Raw genomic sequence first — 17,497 nt, forward strand, 5'->3', positions numbered from 1 at the left:
TCGCAGTGTCCGGAGCAAGTATGGTGGGTCTGACACACCGGTGTCAATGTGTTCTTTTTTCCATTTCCAGGAGTGTATTTAAGTATACACGCGACCAGTATTTGAAGATATGGATACAAGCAGAGTACGCTGATTACACTCACTACAGGTGCTTGAAAACAAATAGTATAACTTATATGACACGGCACAGTCAGAATTATGCAGTTAGTTCAGCAAACACTAAGTACACTATGTGGTCAAAAGTATCCGGAACCTGGCTGAAAATGACTTACAGGTTCGTTGCTCTTTCTATTGGTAATGCTGGAATTCAATATGGTGTTGGCTCACACGTAGCCCTGATGACAGCTTCCACTCTTGCAGGAATACATTCAATCACGTGCTGGAAGGTTTCTTCGGGAATGGCAGCCCATTCTTCACGGAGTGCTGCACTGAGGAGAGTTATCAGTGTCAGTCGGTGACGCCTGGCACGAAGTCGGCGTTTCAAAACACCCCAAAGGTGTTCTATAACATTCAGGTCAGGACTCTGTGCAGGCCAGTCCATGACAGGGATGTTATTGTCGTGTAACCACTCCGCCACAGGCCGTGCATTATGAACAGGTGCTCGATCGTATTGAAAGACGCAATCGCCATCCCCGAATTGCTCTTCAACAGTGGGAAGTAAGAAGGTGCTTAAAACATCAATGTAGGCCTGTGCTGTGATAGTGCAACGCAAAACAACAAGAGGTGCAAGTCCCCTCCATGAAAAACAACACCACACCACCGCCTCACCGCCTCCGAATTTTACTGTTGGCACTACACACTGGAAGATGACGTTCACCGGGCATTCGCCGTACCCACACACTGCCATCGGATGGCCACATTGTGTACCGTGATACACCATTCTACACAACGTTTTTCCACTGTTCAATCGTCCTAAGTTTACGCTCCTTACATCAAGAGAGGCGTCGTTTGAAATTTACCGGCGTTATGTGTGGCTTACGAACAGTCGCTAACCATAAAATTCAAGTTTTCTCGCCTCCCGCCTAACTGTCATAGTATTTGCAGGGGATCCTGATGCAGTTTGGAATTCCTGTGTGATGGTCTGGATAGATGTCTGCCTATTACACATTACAACCTTCTTGAACTGTCGGCGGTCGCTGTCAGTCAATAGACGAGGTCGGCCTGTACGCTTTTGCGCCGTACGTGACCCTTCACGTTTCCACTTCACTATAACATCGGAAACAGTGGACCTAGGGATGTTTAGGAGTGTGGAAATCTCGCATACAGACGTATGACACAAGTGTCACCCAATCATCTGACCACGTTCGAAGTCCGTGAGTTCCGCGGAACACCCAATTCTGTTCTCTCACGGTGTCTAATGACTACTGACGTCGCCGATATGGAGTGCCTGGTAGTAGGTGGCAGTATAATGCACCTAATATGAAAACGTATGTTTTTGGGGGTTCCGGACACTTTTGATCACAGACTGTAAGTAATTCCACAGAAATACAAAGAAGTGTGCGCAAAGAGTTTGCTCAATTATTCAATGGTGTGTAACCGATGGGTTTCTGCAGCAGATAAAAAAAAATGGTTCTTTCCATTCCCTGCGACCATTCCTTGTAAATAAGTAGACGCATTCCTAGTAGACTTGAGAGGGGCGGGGGTAAGCATAACTATTTCTGCTTGTGTTGGTTAATGCGTAATCAACATTTCATCTCTTTCGTTAGCAATCTGGATTTACAGACGCGTAAGTCAGACAAAAAATGAGGACAGAGGTTTATGCATATCATATATGTACATTGTCCTTTCGGCCTTGAAATTGGAAAAAGGAAACGGCTTTAATTGGTATTTAGCGTATGGTAATACTGCTGCATGAACTCTAAAGATTAAGGTAATTACCTGCTCATAACAAATCTGTAAGAGACAAGGAGCCTGTGAATGACCATAGAAAACGTCAAGCATTGTGTATTTGAAATGTCATAAGATGTTGTTTTATGCGTCCTAATGTAGAATGTAAAATCTTGAAGGACATACCATGGTATCGAAATGTTGTTTTCTGCACAAATTATAATTGTTATAATGAATCTAGATGTGAACATGTATAAATTGTACGGTATATGTATCCGACGTGTCAGCAACGCATAGATGTAAACATATGTGTGCTTCGCTTTAATCAAACGATGTTGAAATATCAAGCTAATTTTGCATATGATATGTGAAACCATATATGCATTGACAAAACAGACGTCAAGAGGAACTATCCAATCATTGCATCGTTTAGCACCAAAAGAGCTAATAATGCCAGTTTGCTCTGAACATCTGTACCTGAAGCAGCCATCTTCGTTCGATACAAGACGCAGCCGATCACAACACAACTAGCTGCCGATCTTGCACCGTGGGAGAGCTTCGGCATGGAAGATAGCCGGCTCCTTTCCCTGCAAGCCGGCAGGCATGCACGCCATCTCGCAAACTTGCGGCGAACCTTGCTCCGTGTGAGACGGGCTTTAGTATACTCTTGGCTTCTGCGGTAAGAAAGTGAAACCGCCCGTTAGAAAAATTTATGAATGATTGTACTGGTAAACCCCTTACGTTATGTGATTTTCAAACAGCTGAGCAGAACTGAACGTCCTCAGACATTTATCTCTTTACTTATTCTGATCAAAACTAAACTGACACACAATATTTTTAGCGCAACGCAGTCTGACTTTCTATAATCCCAACAAAAGAATGGCCCTCACTAACAATAACCTATAACTTTCATGAATCACTTACCTCACAAAAATCTTCGTTACTCTAACTACTGCAATACAGCAAGCGCCAATACTGCCAGCTAAATAAAAGATTCTAACTACTGAAGGCACTAACTACCGATAGGCATAGTTAGCAAATGAAAGATTTCGATAGAGAACAAACAATGTATTTAATAGTGTTCAAAAGTCATAATATATATATCAGTTCATGACATCCAGTCTTACAAATTTACTCTCTCTGATGGACACACGTCCAGATCATCCTCTCTCAAAACTCCGTCATCTCACTCCCCACATCCACCACTGCTGGCGGCTCACCTCCAACTGCGCAACGTTACGCGCTGTTCACATCCAGCTGCCCAACACTAAAATAGCGAATATTACAACAATGCCAACCAGCCACAGACTGCATACAGCACAGTCAGTGACTTTGATATAGAACGCTACGTGGCGTTACCAACACAAAAACCTAAACAGCCTACTTAGAAAAGTTACATTTACGTGTTCTGTACTGGGTAAAGATGCGGGTGTATCGGCGAAGGACGCTAAACTTTGCTACAAGGGACCATATAACGTGAAAACGTTTATGGACTTACCTGAAGTTTGCCGAGATCTCGACGTGAAGCTGAATGTAGAGGCTGGCCTCGAACACTGAAATATGTGTCGCACGAAGTGATTCCAGTACCATAGGTCGGAAATGATGTGCCTTTCCGTTGCAGCATCGAAAACTCTCTATCATGCATTCGCCAATACATATTGTCCTATGGAGCAGCTCTATGGACACATTGATGACATGAAATTTGTCGTTATCTAAAAACTGCGAACTTACGATGTGCCCACTCAACAAACAAGCTTAACGTGTGTGAGCGTAGCCTAGCAAGAGTCCTGTAGCGGTTATACCTCAATAATGGTGCCGCGCGCTGTAACTGTGAATATGCACTATGTAGCGGCATAGACTTCGAAAATTAATCTTTCACAATGTGTAAGTGAAACTGTAAAATAAGAGAGATACGACACGTCTAGGGTATATATTAGAATTGTTGTGTTGGCAGAAGAGCCAACACCGTGTTACTAGTGGAGGCCGAAATGCACGCAGGCTTGACGTGAGGAGGGAAGGACTATACTGACGTGAGGTCTGGAACATGATAAGGAATTAGAATTCAGAAAGCGGACGGAATTAGTTGATACTTAACTTTAATCCATTGATGATGAACGTCGCTCTTGACGGTACATGATTCACAATATTATCTGTTCCGAATACATTCTTGAAGAATATGGCGCCTCGCTAGGTCGTAGCAAATGACGTAGCTGAAGGATATGCTAAACTGTCGTCTCTGCAAATGAGAGCGTATGTAGACAGTGAACCATCGCTAGCAAAGTCGGCTGTACAACTGGGGCGAGTGCTAGGGAGTCTCTCTAGACTAGACCTGCCGTGTGGCGGCGCTCGGTCTGCAATCACTAATAGTGGCGACACGCGGGTCCGACGTATACTAACGGACCGCGTCCAATTTAAATGCTACCACCTAGCAAGTGTGGTGTCTGGCGGTGACACCACAAGAATAATATTGGCCACCAATAGAGGTATTTTGAACCTTGGTCAGCCTGACGATACAGTATAAGTTATTAGTGAAAATAAATTTTAATATGTTATGATTGTGTGTAGAAAGGGCACCGCTACCGTATACTGTCGTCCTGTAACTGTGGACCACGCCACTGTACAGTATGGGGGCAATTGTATTGGAACTTACGCTGGTTTAGCCGCGCGGGATTACCCGAGCGGTCTGAGGCACTGCAGTCATGGTCTGTGCGGCCGGTCTCGGCGGAGGTTCGAGTCCTCCCTCAGGCATGGGTGTGTGTGTTTGTCCTTAGGGTAATTTAGGTTAAGTAGTGTGTAAGCTTAGGGACTGATGACCTTAGCAGTTAAGTTCCATAAGATTTCACACACATTTGGACATTTTTATGCTGGTTTACCTATATGTACTTGATGGTCAGAGAGAACTTTGGTGTGCTTGCCCCATAAGTAGTACTCAAATTTATTAAATGCCCATACAACCCAGAGTACCTCAAGCACCGTCACGGAAGATGACCGCTCGGATGCACGAAGTGTTCGACTAGCAAAACTGATTATCTTAGGTTCGCTTACCCATCAACTTCAGTGATCTGAAATAATCATGCTCCTAGTTCCTGCGAAGATGCATCTGTACTCAAGCAATAATACTGTGACATATCAAGATGGTGTAGTATATTTGCATGCAGTAAGCCTTCTTTTATTTTGTGGAATTCTGCTTGATATTGATTGGTCCATATTCATAGACTGTTTTTCCACAAAAGATACAACAATGCGTCACTATTCAGTAACTGATCTGGAATGAATTTCCTAAAACATGAAACCAAATCCAAATATGCCTTGAGTTGTCTTTTATTGTGTGGTAGTGGGAAATGTTTGATCGCATCAAGTTTTCCTGGATCACTCAGTATATCCTGTGTCGAGAAAAGACTCACGGTTTTGACCTTTTCTTTTCCAAACTCCGACTTCATTAATTAGTTGTGACCCCATATTCTGAAAATCGGTGTAATACGTGTGCAAAAAGCTCCACATGTTCTTCCCATTTGAGAGTAGGTATTAACAGGTCATCAAGATAGAGAGTGACTCTACTGAGGGGACCTGGTCCCAAAACTTCGTCCAGTGTGGAAATGAAAACAATGGCACTTACGGTCAAGCCGAACTGAAAAACACAGAATTCGTAGCTCCCAAAGCCAAACACAAAGGCTGTGTACTTCCTACTGTATTCATGTAATGCTACTTGCCAATACGGCAGTTTTAAATCAATTATAGTCAGGTATTTAACATTGTGAAATTTCAGTAACTGTTCTTCACGGCGTATCCTGACAGGAACAATGATTTTTTTTATACTTATGGTGTCAGCCACAAACCTGACGCTACCGTCAGGCTTGGCGGCGGTTAAAATAAAATGGCTCTGAGTACTATGGGACTTAACATCTTAGGTCATCAGTCCCCTAGAACTTAGAACTACTTAAACCTAACTAACCTAAGGACATCACACACATCCATGCCCGAGGCAGGATTCGAACCTGCGACCGTAGCAGTCCCACGGTTCCGGACTGCAGCGCCTAGAACCGCAAGACCACCGCGGCCGGCGCGCGGTTAAAATATTGCTATAATGTGGGGAGTAGGAGGGTTGTGTCATCTTCCAATTTATCATCCTTACAATTTCTTTCCTCACAACTCCTCCTTTTTCCCACGGAATTGACTGTGAAGAAAAGCAGAATGTTCCGTGTTGGTGAATGTCCATTTTATACTGATAAACCCTTACTAACATGGGGCGCCTTATAATTACTCGGGCATACCGAAGTATTACTTCTTTTAACTCCTCCTTCTGATTCTCTGGCAAATAATTCACTTATCTTGGTTCAGACAGTCTCTAGGTTCATATCTTCTTCAGACAGTTGCTCACCCTTCTGTGTATCAAGAAACAAAACGTTTGGGTATGACAATTGTACTCTGATATCAGTACTCGGTTTAAATGTATTTTCAGTCGTGCTGATTTTAATTAAATTTATTGATAAATCCTGAGCATTGATGGTAAAGCAACATCTGTAAGGTTGAGAGAAAAATTGCTAATGGTAATGTGTGTTAATGCCTGAAGTTTAACTCCTTTTGACATGATCCCCACTGCGGCCAGAATACGATAATTTTGCACCGGAAAAGTTGGTACATAACATCGTCTTCGCAGCTCGATAAACAGGCTTTGTGATATTGTATTTGCCGATGCTCCCGTTGTGTAAAGTGCCATAGTTACATGTAGATCACATATCCGAGCGTTCATTACACCTTGCATTGCCTCTTCATTACCCTTGTCTCAGTTGTTTATATCTTCCCGACACAATTCTTCCTTCATCTACCCCTTGATCTGAGAAAGTAGCTTGGAATAAACTGCACGCCCTCACCCCTTTTATTCGTTTGCGAATGGGGGCTTAACACGACCAGTTCAAGTTTTCCTGGTTTGTCAGAGGCTTAGCCTCCTCATTGTGAGCAACTTCGACTACCTGCACGTTTTGTGCCCGACCTCGCCAGTTCGTGTCCTGTATTGTCCTGGAAAAATTTTTCTTGACCTTGACCCGCACTGGATATATAATTGTTAGTCTGCTGGTTGTAATTAACCGACCAGGATAGCCGGAAGCGCTATTGCACTGCTTTCTGGACTCGGGTAGGCGCACTGGCCCCGGATCAAATCCGCCCGGCGGATCAACCACGAGGGCCGGTATGCCAGCCAGCCTGGATGTAATTTTTAGGCGAATTTCCACATCCGACTAGGTGAATACCGGGCTGGTCCCCACCTTCTGCGTCAGTTACACAGCTCACAGACGTTTGCAGATGTTCGCACTAATTCGTGTCTTACACTAGACGCAGACAGCTGGGGCACACTGCTTCCGTTGCGGGGGGTTCGGGGTAGCGGCAGGAAGGGCATCTGGCCACCCTCTGTCATTAACACTGCCAAATCCGTAATAACAAGGCCGACCCTGCGTGACGCGGGACAAAGGCCAAAGAAAGAAAGAAAAGTCTGTTGGCTCTAATTGCCCCCTCTGTTCAGTATAAGCCGGTCTGTTGTAATTTGTTTTGTGATTTCCTTTGCAACCGCATTTGTACTTTTGGTTTCCCCCCTTCGCATAATTATTGCTGGTCTCACCGGATATACGAGTGCCAACTGTGTTGGTTATTGCCACCGTTTCCATTCTGCTGTCGAATATTTTGCAGAGGCACACACTGCATATTAATGTTCTGTTGTTGTGATGACTCCTCTTCATATATTCGGTCAATCGTGTCGAGTACAGATAAAAAATACTCTACATCATGTTCAGGTGTAGTGACCAGCTTTTCCCTGACATTGGTGGGCAGGCGACTTTTAAGTATTTTCAATGTGTCCACGTGGGAAACTGGGTTTGTCCATTACCTGTCTGGAACCGCAAGACCGCTACGGTCGCAGGTTCGAATCCTGCCTCGGGCATGGATGTTTGTGATGTCCTTAGTGTTGTGTCTAGCTCATAAAGCATAGACACAATGAGGTAGCTAGGTGCACGCTAAACTAACGCTGACGGGCTTGAAGTTCTGGAACATGAGACTTATTAATGAATAAGAAGAAAAGTACGTAGATGTTACTTAACTTTTATTCTCTTGTTGGAATACATCTCTTGAATAGTAGTAAGCTATAAGCACTGATACAAATGGCGCCTTGCTAGGTAGTAGCTATGGACTAAGCTGAAGGCTATTCTATCTGTCTCTCGGCAAATGAGAGGAAGGCGTCGTACTTCTGGTCGCAAGCAATGTCGTCCGTACAACTGGGGCGAGGTCTAGTCCGTGTCTTGTGACCTGCCATGTGGTGGCGCTAGGTTTGCGATTACACAGTGGCGACACGCGGGTCCGACATGTACTACAGGACCGCGGCCGATTTAAGTTACCACCTAGCAAGTGTGGTGTCTAGCGGTGACACCACACTTAGGTTAGTTAGGTTTAACTAGTTCTAAGTTCTAGGGGACTAATGACCTCAGCAGTTGAGTCCCATAGTGTTCAGAGCCATTACCTGATTTTATTTATTTTTCTAAATACTTCTTCAGTCCCCCATGTTTACTTTTGAATGGCGATGTGTTGAAAACCACTCTACGTAGCCTGTCTTGGGCTTCTGTGGACCAATAGTTGCCCAAGAAAGCCCTTTCAAACTGCTCCTAGTTATGGCACCTCTCAATCATATCTGTTGGCCACAATAAAACATCACCCTCTGTGTACCACACAACGAATCTGATCTTCTGTATTTCTGTCCAGTTGGGGTTAACACGTTGCGACAAGCTCTGATAAACACTACAGGGTTCGTTCTCTAACCCTCTGTTGAAAGAAACGGAAATTGCCTCTGGCGGAGCAGACCATCGTCCACTAATAAAGTAGACAAACATGCCGTATTGTCTGCTGCCACCGTGGCATTATTCGGATGCATCTAATTATACTCTGGATACGTCTGCCCAACTGGTATTGACATTATCAGTGCCTGTTGCATTTTGTAACTCCTTTATTCTCCTTTGAAGGGCTGGTAGCAAGTGGTTTATAAGTATTACCGCTATGTATCGTGCCCGACTATAACTGATTGCTCGCTATTGGCGTCTCTCTTGTGACATCCCCAACATTAATTAGACTCCTCCTCTACTTATCTTCTGTTGCCTTTAAGCCTAGCTCAATCCTAGCAATCAATTAGTCTTCCCTTCCCTTTACTACCTCTTCAACTGCTTCGACAGTGTTCTTATACTCTTGTACGATCTTCTGTGCGACGGTCGTACCCTTCGGCTCTGTCTTTTGAATTCTTTACACCATTTTCGATTTTTTTCGTGCTTTCGTTATGAACTTAGTGCCTAAATCTGAATTACTCAGTTTTACCAACAGCTCCTGTACTTCTTCAGGAAAATTTTTACATAACGATTGCAACTCTATAACACTACCTGCCATAGACAAAATTTTTGCAAATTCTTCCCACTAAGCCTCTTGCATCTGAGTCTGCACCTCACTCACGTTCTTTAGTTTACCTACCATTTCCTCCTGTGAATCGTCTATAGATGACCCCTTTTGATCTAGCTTGTTTATCTCCTGAGACAAATCAGTGAATAGTTCCATCTTTAATGTCTTCCCAATATCGGCAAGTTTGCGTGTCAAAGTATTAGAAAAGTCATTGCGTAGATTTTTATTATAGGGTCTCTGTGATAGATCATTCTTAAAACCATCAAAGGTTTGCTTTTGTTACTCTTAAAATCACGAAATTTTTCATCAAGTTTCTTGGTTCGTTGCGTAGAAAAATTATTAAATAAATTCTTCAGCAGGTCAGTGAAGCCTTTATATATGTCCTGGATTGAATGCATTGATGATCCAATAGCGTCTTATATACCTACCGTGTCTTGTTCCGTCACAATTTAAACAAGTCCGCGTGACATGGAGAAACTGAAATTTACTGATTCCGCACTAGCGCGTCTTTCTCTGGCTTCTTGCGAGAAAATGCTTCGTGGAGAGATTTCGGACTTAGTCTCGTCTATCTTTAAATTGGTAGCGTCATCAGCATAAACTGCGGAAAACTTTGTACCCCCACATTATTTTCATTAGTCGTCAGAACATTTTTAACTGGTTCCATTTTGTAATTTTTTTTAAAGTTATAAATATGATATGACATTGAATGTTAATCTTAAAACTGTTTACGTGAATTTTCCCGATCAGTATATGATGTATTCCACATCAGTATTGCAGCTTATTGTTGCCGTTCACAATTTTTGTATCCACATTCCAAAAAATCAAAATAGTGGTCACGCACATCTCCACTGCTTTTAAAAAATGCTTCAAATTTACAACTGGATAGGGTAAGGTAGTGATACTACCTTTGATCGAGGCGTTACCAAGCGCAGCCATGCGAGCTATAAGTAGGAGTACTTTTCTACCTTACAGACGATCTACTTAAATGTTGTAGCTACAATTAATCCGATTAACCACTTTGTAATTTATGCGTATCATGTGGTGTTTGACTATGGTTTTCTCTTGGCAGTATTCTAATCCTGAAATAAAATGCAAAAATATTAGTACAATAGAATTTACACAACATATTTTATATCATTCAATTATTGTTCCTGTCTAATCTGTTTGTCAGAGGGAACAGTCGACAGTTCTACTGATTAATTAATTACTTTAAGAATAATAATTACAATGGAAATTTGCTAGCGCCGCACAAGAAGCGCAACAATAGTGAGTTCGCTCGGGAGCGCGTGTCTCAGCTGATTCACGCACACTCCAAACTGTCAGGCCTGTGATTTTTCCTCTGTAACATACAATATTGGATTGTTTGGTCATAGCTCCTCGATCCTTGAAGTTATTTATCTTCTCTCCTCCTTTGAAGACAATGTTACGGCGTTCAGCTTTTTTTGCTTAAATTTCTTGCTTCTCCGAAGTGTTATAGATGCCGGTAACGCAGATACATAGATCAGGTGAAATAAAGTGGTAGTGAGTGAAGTTGACTGCATGCCATAAGAATTAATATATTTCACATTATTAGTGGACTACACAGAAATCCACGTTCCCTATGTATCACAGACGGGAAGAGAGAGAGAGTACAAGATCGATGAAACATCCGATACGAGCTTTTTTCAAACATAAGAAAATTAATATTTTGCATTTTTTCTCGCTAGCTCCACAGGCTTGATTTTTTTCTGCAATACTGCGTTTTAATCTTTTCCGTAAACTACTTAGGCGAATGAATGGATAAAAATAGAAAGAAAAAAAACCATGTACATACAGATAAATGAGCATAAGTTCCAATACAACAGGCTTTCATAGACCTAGCTTTTAGAATTTATTGCTATGGGTAAATATTTTTTAAAATATTTTTCCCCCTATTTCACCCCGTATGGAGTTGCGTTTCGAAAAACAGTGGAACACGTATTTTTAATTTCTGACAGAGAAGCCAAATAAAAATTTTCATAGATTTAGCTTTGAAAACGTTTTCTTAATGAAATAACTTCATAAAATTCTTCAACCCTTATTTCACTCACTCAGCGGGCTGAATTTCCGAAAAAACTGAAGCACGTATTTTTTATTTCTAATCTAGAAGTAAAACACCAGTTTTTATAGATATAGCTTTAAAACGCTTTAGTAGTTATTTAATAATGAATTATAACCAAAAACATTTCCACACAGTATTTTACTTCCTTGATGACTGAATTTTCAAAAATGCTGAACCACGTATTTTGTTAGTTCTTACTGAGGAACCAAACACCAGTTTTCGTAGTTATATCTTCAAAATTGTGCCAATAGCGACATATTTTCAAGAAAACATTTGATCTCCATTTAAGGGTTGGAATTTCGAGAAACTCCTTGTGATATGACGCCTGCAGTATAAGATTAACACCCTGTCCAACTTTCATTTTTCTGTCCTTAGCGGCTTGGACTGGGCGACGATGAGTCAGTAAATGAGTCAGCCTTCTACATGAAGAGACTGAGATATAGAAAAAAGAAACAGATGGGGTATTATCTGTGAAACTGCACAAATATCCAATCTATTGATAAAACTATTTCATTGTGGTGTGAAAAAACTGATAACTGGCTTTATATATTCATAACTCCAAAATTGTGCATTTCACACACACACACACACACACACACACAAACCCACATTGTTTCCTGAGACTACACTGAGCAGTAAGTAGAGTCAGTCAGCTCAAGGAAATACTCTGAACCCTACTTTGACAGACGAAGACAGATGTCATCTACCCGGTAATTGATTACAAACTATTGAAGCTTTGGCGGTCACTTCTTTACATGTTGCGTGTTGGCACTCGTATGAGGACGTTCGGACGACGGTAGTTAGTGATTTTTCTGACGTTCTGCCAGCACGAGTAGGTAGCACTGCCATAGATTCATCTGCCTCACTGATGTACGCTGAGTCTTTGACGGTACTGGCCACTCGTGCTGATGGAACGTCAGAAAAACCAATAATCGCTCTTTTGGCGCTGTGTGTCTCCATTTGACACGAAATTGTCCTTGGCTTAGCATGGGGGTCCGATACATTGTAGCCTGTATGGAGGGTATCTAGCTAGCGTTGCGTCGGTCTCCCGATATGACGTTTACCATGGACGTTCCACGAAAATTACCATTGTATCTTCGTCTGTTCGAATTATGCTTCCATACCATCGTAGACAACTTACCCACATCTTCTCAAGATAGATGCTATTCTCTAACGCTTTCGTGTTTCGTCACGCTCGTGAAGAGTGTCAGGCCAGCTGTTCACTGAAGCATTTCGGTTTTAATTACAGCAAGTCGTTGCTCCGCTTATTTTGTTGCGGGCCTACATTCTGCGACGGCAACTGGACCGATTGCAGAGCGGTATATTTTCAACTTGAAGTCGGCCCGCGATCTTTTTATCTCATAGTACACCATTGTTCGTCATTTAAGGCATGAGTTGTTAATGCGATTGGTGATATCAGGGACGAGTAAGCCGTCGGCAGATATTTTTGAACCGAGTTACTTGAAGGTGTTTCTTCTTGGGAGTTCTCGCCAGTCGATATTAACCGTGTCCGTATTATATGCACCTATTGCCAGACACAGACTTTTCTTTATATTTACACGTAGTCTGGAGTGTTCAAAACAGTTCTTCCGTGGTTTAAATTGTCTTTGAAGGTCTCTGTGTCGTGAGCAGCCAATAGGATATCATCAGAATACACGGACCAGGTGCTAATTTCGATATTATGATGAACAGAAGTGGAGGAAGAACAGCTCCATGATGCTTCTACGTAATCAGGAAAGTCAGCATCATATGGATATGATATTTTAGAATTGTAATAGAGCAGACGGACACATTTAGTTAGTTCTTCATGTACTTAACAGATCCTGTGGTACTCTGTCAAAAGCCTTTTCTGGGTGCAGGAAATGGAAATGATGGTGATTAGATGTCTCACAATGTTTATCAGTATGCAAGAGAGTTGCATGGGCATCGGCGGTCTCACAGACTTTGACAATGTCTCGCTGCTTGGTAATATTGACGATTTTGCATATTATGCTGAAATCTAAGATCGTCTTCGTATGTGATAGGAAGTGTATAGGCAAGCTGTTGCAACATTCAGCTGAGGTAAACCTATATTTAGGACACATTAGTGTTACGACTGTGTACCGTGTCAATTTTCCAGAACGCCCAACACCTCTTATTGTCACCCATTTAGGGACAAAGGAAGTTAGTCGCCGGCATTGTATCACATCCTTGGGGAAAGCCTGCATTACTTTATGATGGTAGCACGAGTCAGCCATGTGTGCTGCGTTCCCAAAGCACAGATAACGGCGACCTCATGCGTTTGATGCAGCTATGTAGCATTAATTTCAAACGATCGAAACTCAAAGCCATTGTCATACTGAGATGGGGCTTCCGTATGACATGCAGTGGTATCCGTGAGGACACGGTACAAATTCTAATCCACCCATCGAGATTTCCTCCACTTCTGTTGATCATAATAGCGACACTAGAGATCTTCCGAAAGTAGCGCCTGGTTCGTGTATTCTGATGATATCCTATTGGCTGGCCGGCCGAAGTGGCCGTGCGGTTAAAGGCGCTGCAGTCTGGAACCGCGAGACCGCTACGGTCGCAGGTTCGAATCCTGCCTCGGGCATGGATGTTTGTGATGTCCTTAGGTTAGTTAGGTTTAACTAGTTCTAAGTTCTAGGGGACTAATGACCTCAGCAGTTGAGTCCCATAGTGCTCAGAGCCATTTGAACCTATTGGCTGCTCAAGACAGAGAGACCTTAAAAGACAATTTAACCCACGGAAGAGCTGTTTTGAATACTCCAGACTACGTGTAAATATAAAGAAAAGTCTGTGTCTGGCAATAGATGCAAATAATACGGACACGATTACTATCGACTGGCGAGACCTCCTAAGAAGAAACACCTTCAAGTAACTCGGCTCAAAAATCTCTGCCGACGGCTCACTCGTACCTGAAATCACCAATCGCATTCACAACTCATGTATTAAATGACGAACAATGGTTACTGTGTGATAAAATGATCGCGGACGTGCCGGTGCAGAATGTAGGCCCGCAACAAAAGAAGCGGAGCAACGACTTGCTGCAATTAAAACCGAAATGCTTCAGTGAACATCTGGCCTCACACTCTCCATGAGTGTGACGAAACACGAAAGCGTAACGGATTAGCATCTATCTTGAGAATATATAAGTTGTCTAAGATGGCTCCCATAACTACTTTAAGGGGAGTTTCTGAATGGTCTCTTTCAAGGGATAGGGCTAGTTTCCTTCCCCTACCATTCCCCAAGCCGTGCCCTAACGGTGTCGTCGTTGATGGACATTGAACTTTAATCTTTTCGGTTGTACCGAGTCGCCACGTGATGTATGTCGGTGGTGTGTCACGAGCGGGTCGAGTTGACGGAAGAGCTCCCCGCGTGTTGGTTGTATACAGAATCACCCCACGAGTAGTTGCTGTTCATTTCACCTTGGTGGGACGTTAACAAGCTTGTTTATGTCCTCCGTTTCAACACTGGAGTTTAAAAGGAGGCACCTAACATGAAGTAGTGGTCACTCACGACCCGTCAACGTTGCAGAGAAGACGTGAACTCCGGTGACAGAGCGTGTTGTCGCGTGACCGTGGCCTGTTGGGCACACTGGCGACGCGTGCGCGGTCGGATGTGTGGATCCTGGCCATCGGAGGTCGTGTACTGCCTGTTCGAGCATAATTGCAAGTTAAGTTAGTGGAAGGTTTAATCATTAAGTAATAAGTTTGCGTAACCAGTGTCTCTTCTGCCTTGTGGCCTCCGGCGATCGGGTTTCTTGTCCCCGGCACCGGTGTAATTGAAGGAAGTGACCTTTCCTCCTCCCCTCGTTACTGCCCGATGGGAGGTGTAGTTTTGGCAGTTTAATTGTTACGCTATTCTGTCGTTGTGTTATGAGTAAATTCATGCTACTTGTTGGTTGATCATGTGGTCGCTCATTCAGGACTGTGTGGTGTAATGTTTCCTTGCACGAGGTTAGCTCTAATTCTGTCAGCAAGTTAAGCCATCTTATTGCAAGTTTTCGCTGGCTAAAAGTCGGTGCAGTGACCAGCCTGAGAGTGGCAATTGTGTTTACGGGCATATTTAAATTGGTCAGTATTCTGCCTAGTCTCAGCATCCCTGATTGGGTGATTTGTGGCCGCCTTACACGGGTCCGTCATATCTGTTATGTTCTAATGATATTACAGGGCACTTGTTTAAAAACTTTTTAAATTCCTCCATTCATTTATTGCCATTAATCGTGTGTTTGCTGAGACCTTAGATATTTTTAATGGCGGTATTGGTAGCTTCACTCTCTCACTGTTCTTTATTAACAAAGTTCTGTATTTACTTTAGTAGCCTGTTTATTAATGTTCTTTAAATTTTTAAACTGTTGTATTCGCTATAAATTACTTGATTGCCGTTAGCGGCGTGTTTTGAAAGGTTGTTGCTTGCCGTACTGTTACTTCTATTTTTTTAAAAAGAAATTTTTTAAAAAATTGTTGTATTGCTATAAATTGCTTGATTGCCGTTAGAGGCGTGTTTTGAAAGGTTGTTTATTGCCGTACTGTTAGTTTCTGTAAGATATGAATAAAACATCTGTGTGTGAAATCTCAACTCGACAGTAAACGACTAGAAATTTGGACCCGTTTCCCAACTTGTGGTGTGGCTTGTAGTAACCGTAACCACTGTGCGTGTCAGGAACGTCTATCAGCGGTACAAAACATCCTCCGCCATGAACCGTTTGCGGACTTGCAGAGTATGTGTGTAGATGTAGATCTCGAGGATCACGTGGTTCGCAAATGTAAGATAGTCCGTGATAACTGCGCAGCAGTAGTTATTTCGCACGCTGCCTGTGGACTGTGGTAGCGGTCTCTGGTGCTGCCTGTTAGCGGTGAATCTGTAAACCGAATGTTTACAATCAACCTCGATTGCAAACTCAGGAAGTAATAGCGAGACGCGAAAGAGCAGCGCCTGTGGCAGTGAGGAGCGGCAGCCCGCAGAGCGCAAACGCTGTGCCGGGGCAATAGTGTCACGGGCCCGTCCCTGCGTACACTCTGGAAGCCGGGATCCACACGGCGCGAACGGGGGCTATGGGGACTCAGCAAGACGCCCGCAGCTGAACCGAACTTGCACAGCAGTTCAAGATGTTCAGACGAATAGGCGCGCACGAGGTGGCGCGTTGCTGGCTGCGTGTCGGAAGCGGGAAAACAGCGCCCGGCTCCCAGCGGAAGGCGGTATTTTAGGCTACGCTGCGTCAGCTGCCAACCGAAGCTGACTCGGCGTCCTTCTCGCGCCTGTGTCATCGCTCTGGGCATAGCGCTAGAGGCGACGGCTAGATGCGGTACGTCTGGCGACGCTGAACCCAGAACTCCGTGTCTGATGATCGTCGAAGTACGGATGTCAACTGTCGAACTTGTGTCGGCTGTCTAATGGATCACAATACGTGGAATTATGGAATCGATCGCTGCTCTCCGGTGGCCGAACGACTGATCTGGCAGTGCACAGTGCGTATAAATAGCATCTTGGCCACAGATTGTTTAGTTGTTGTTGATGGTGGCGTCACATAGCGCTGTTTGCAGCAATGCCGATTCGGCGACCTGCGTATATGTAATGGGCCTGCTATACTGGTAGCCACCAGGACGATGTCATCAGCTGAAGCAGTTACAGCAACAGGCGAGAAGAGCATAGCACTGCGTAACAAGCACTAGGAAATCAATGTTCCGGAAATAAAAAGGGAAAACGATAACACTTCACTCGTGAAATATAGTCTGCATGTCACACACATATTGATAGAGAAATAAGACTAAGGTCAAATGACAGCCACACCGCGTGTGAGTCTGAACAACACCATGAATTATTTACATTTACAAACGAACAGAGTTACCAGCTCGCTGACAGATATTCTCAGTTGTGCTAATCAATAAATTTCGAAGAAATAAGAGGCATCAGGAATAATTAATAGTGTAGCTTACATTAATGCACTGCTTGTAGTGTTGGCAGAAGAGCCAACACCGTGTTACTAGAGGAGGCCGAAATGCACGCGTTTAATTACACGCAGACTGGCGTGAGGTCTGGAACAGGTCAGAGAGATAAGACTAGCAAAACAGGAGGTACTGGTAGAATACTTAACTTTAATCCACAATCGGTGTACATCTCTCTTGACTGTACATAATTTCCATTTCAGTATACATTGGTAATAGC

The sequence above is a fragment of the Schistocerca nitens genome, chromosome 8, assembly GCF_023898315.1.
Source record: "Schistocerca nitens isolate TAMUIC-IGC-003100 chromosome 8, iqSchNite1.1, whole genome shotgun sequence".
Taxonomy (NCBI): domain Eukaryota; kingdom Metazoa; phylum Arthropoda; class Insecta; order Orthoptera; family Acrididae; genus Schistocerca; species Schistocerca nitens.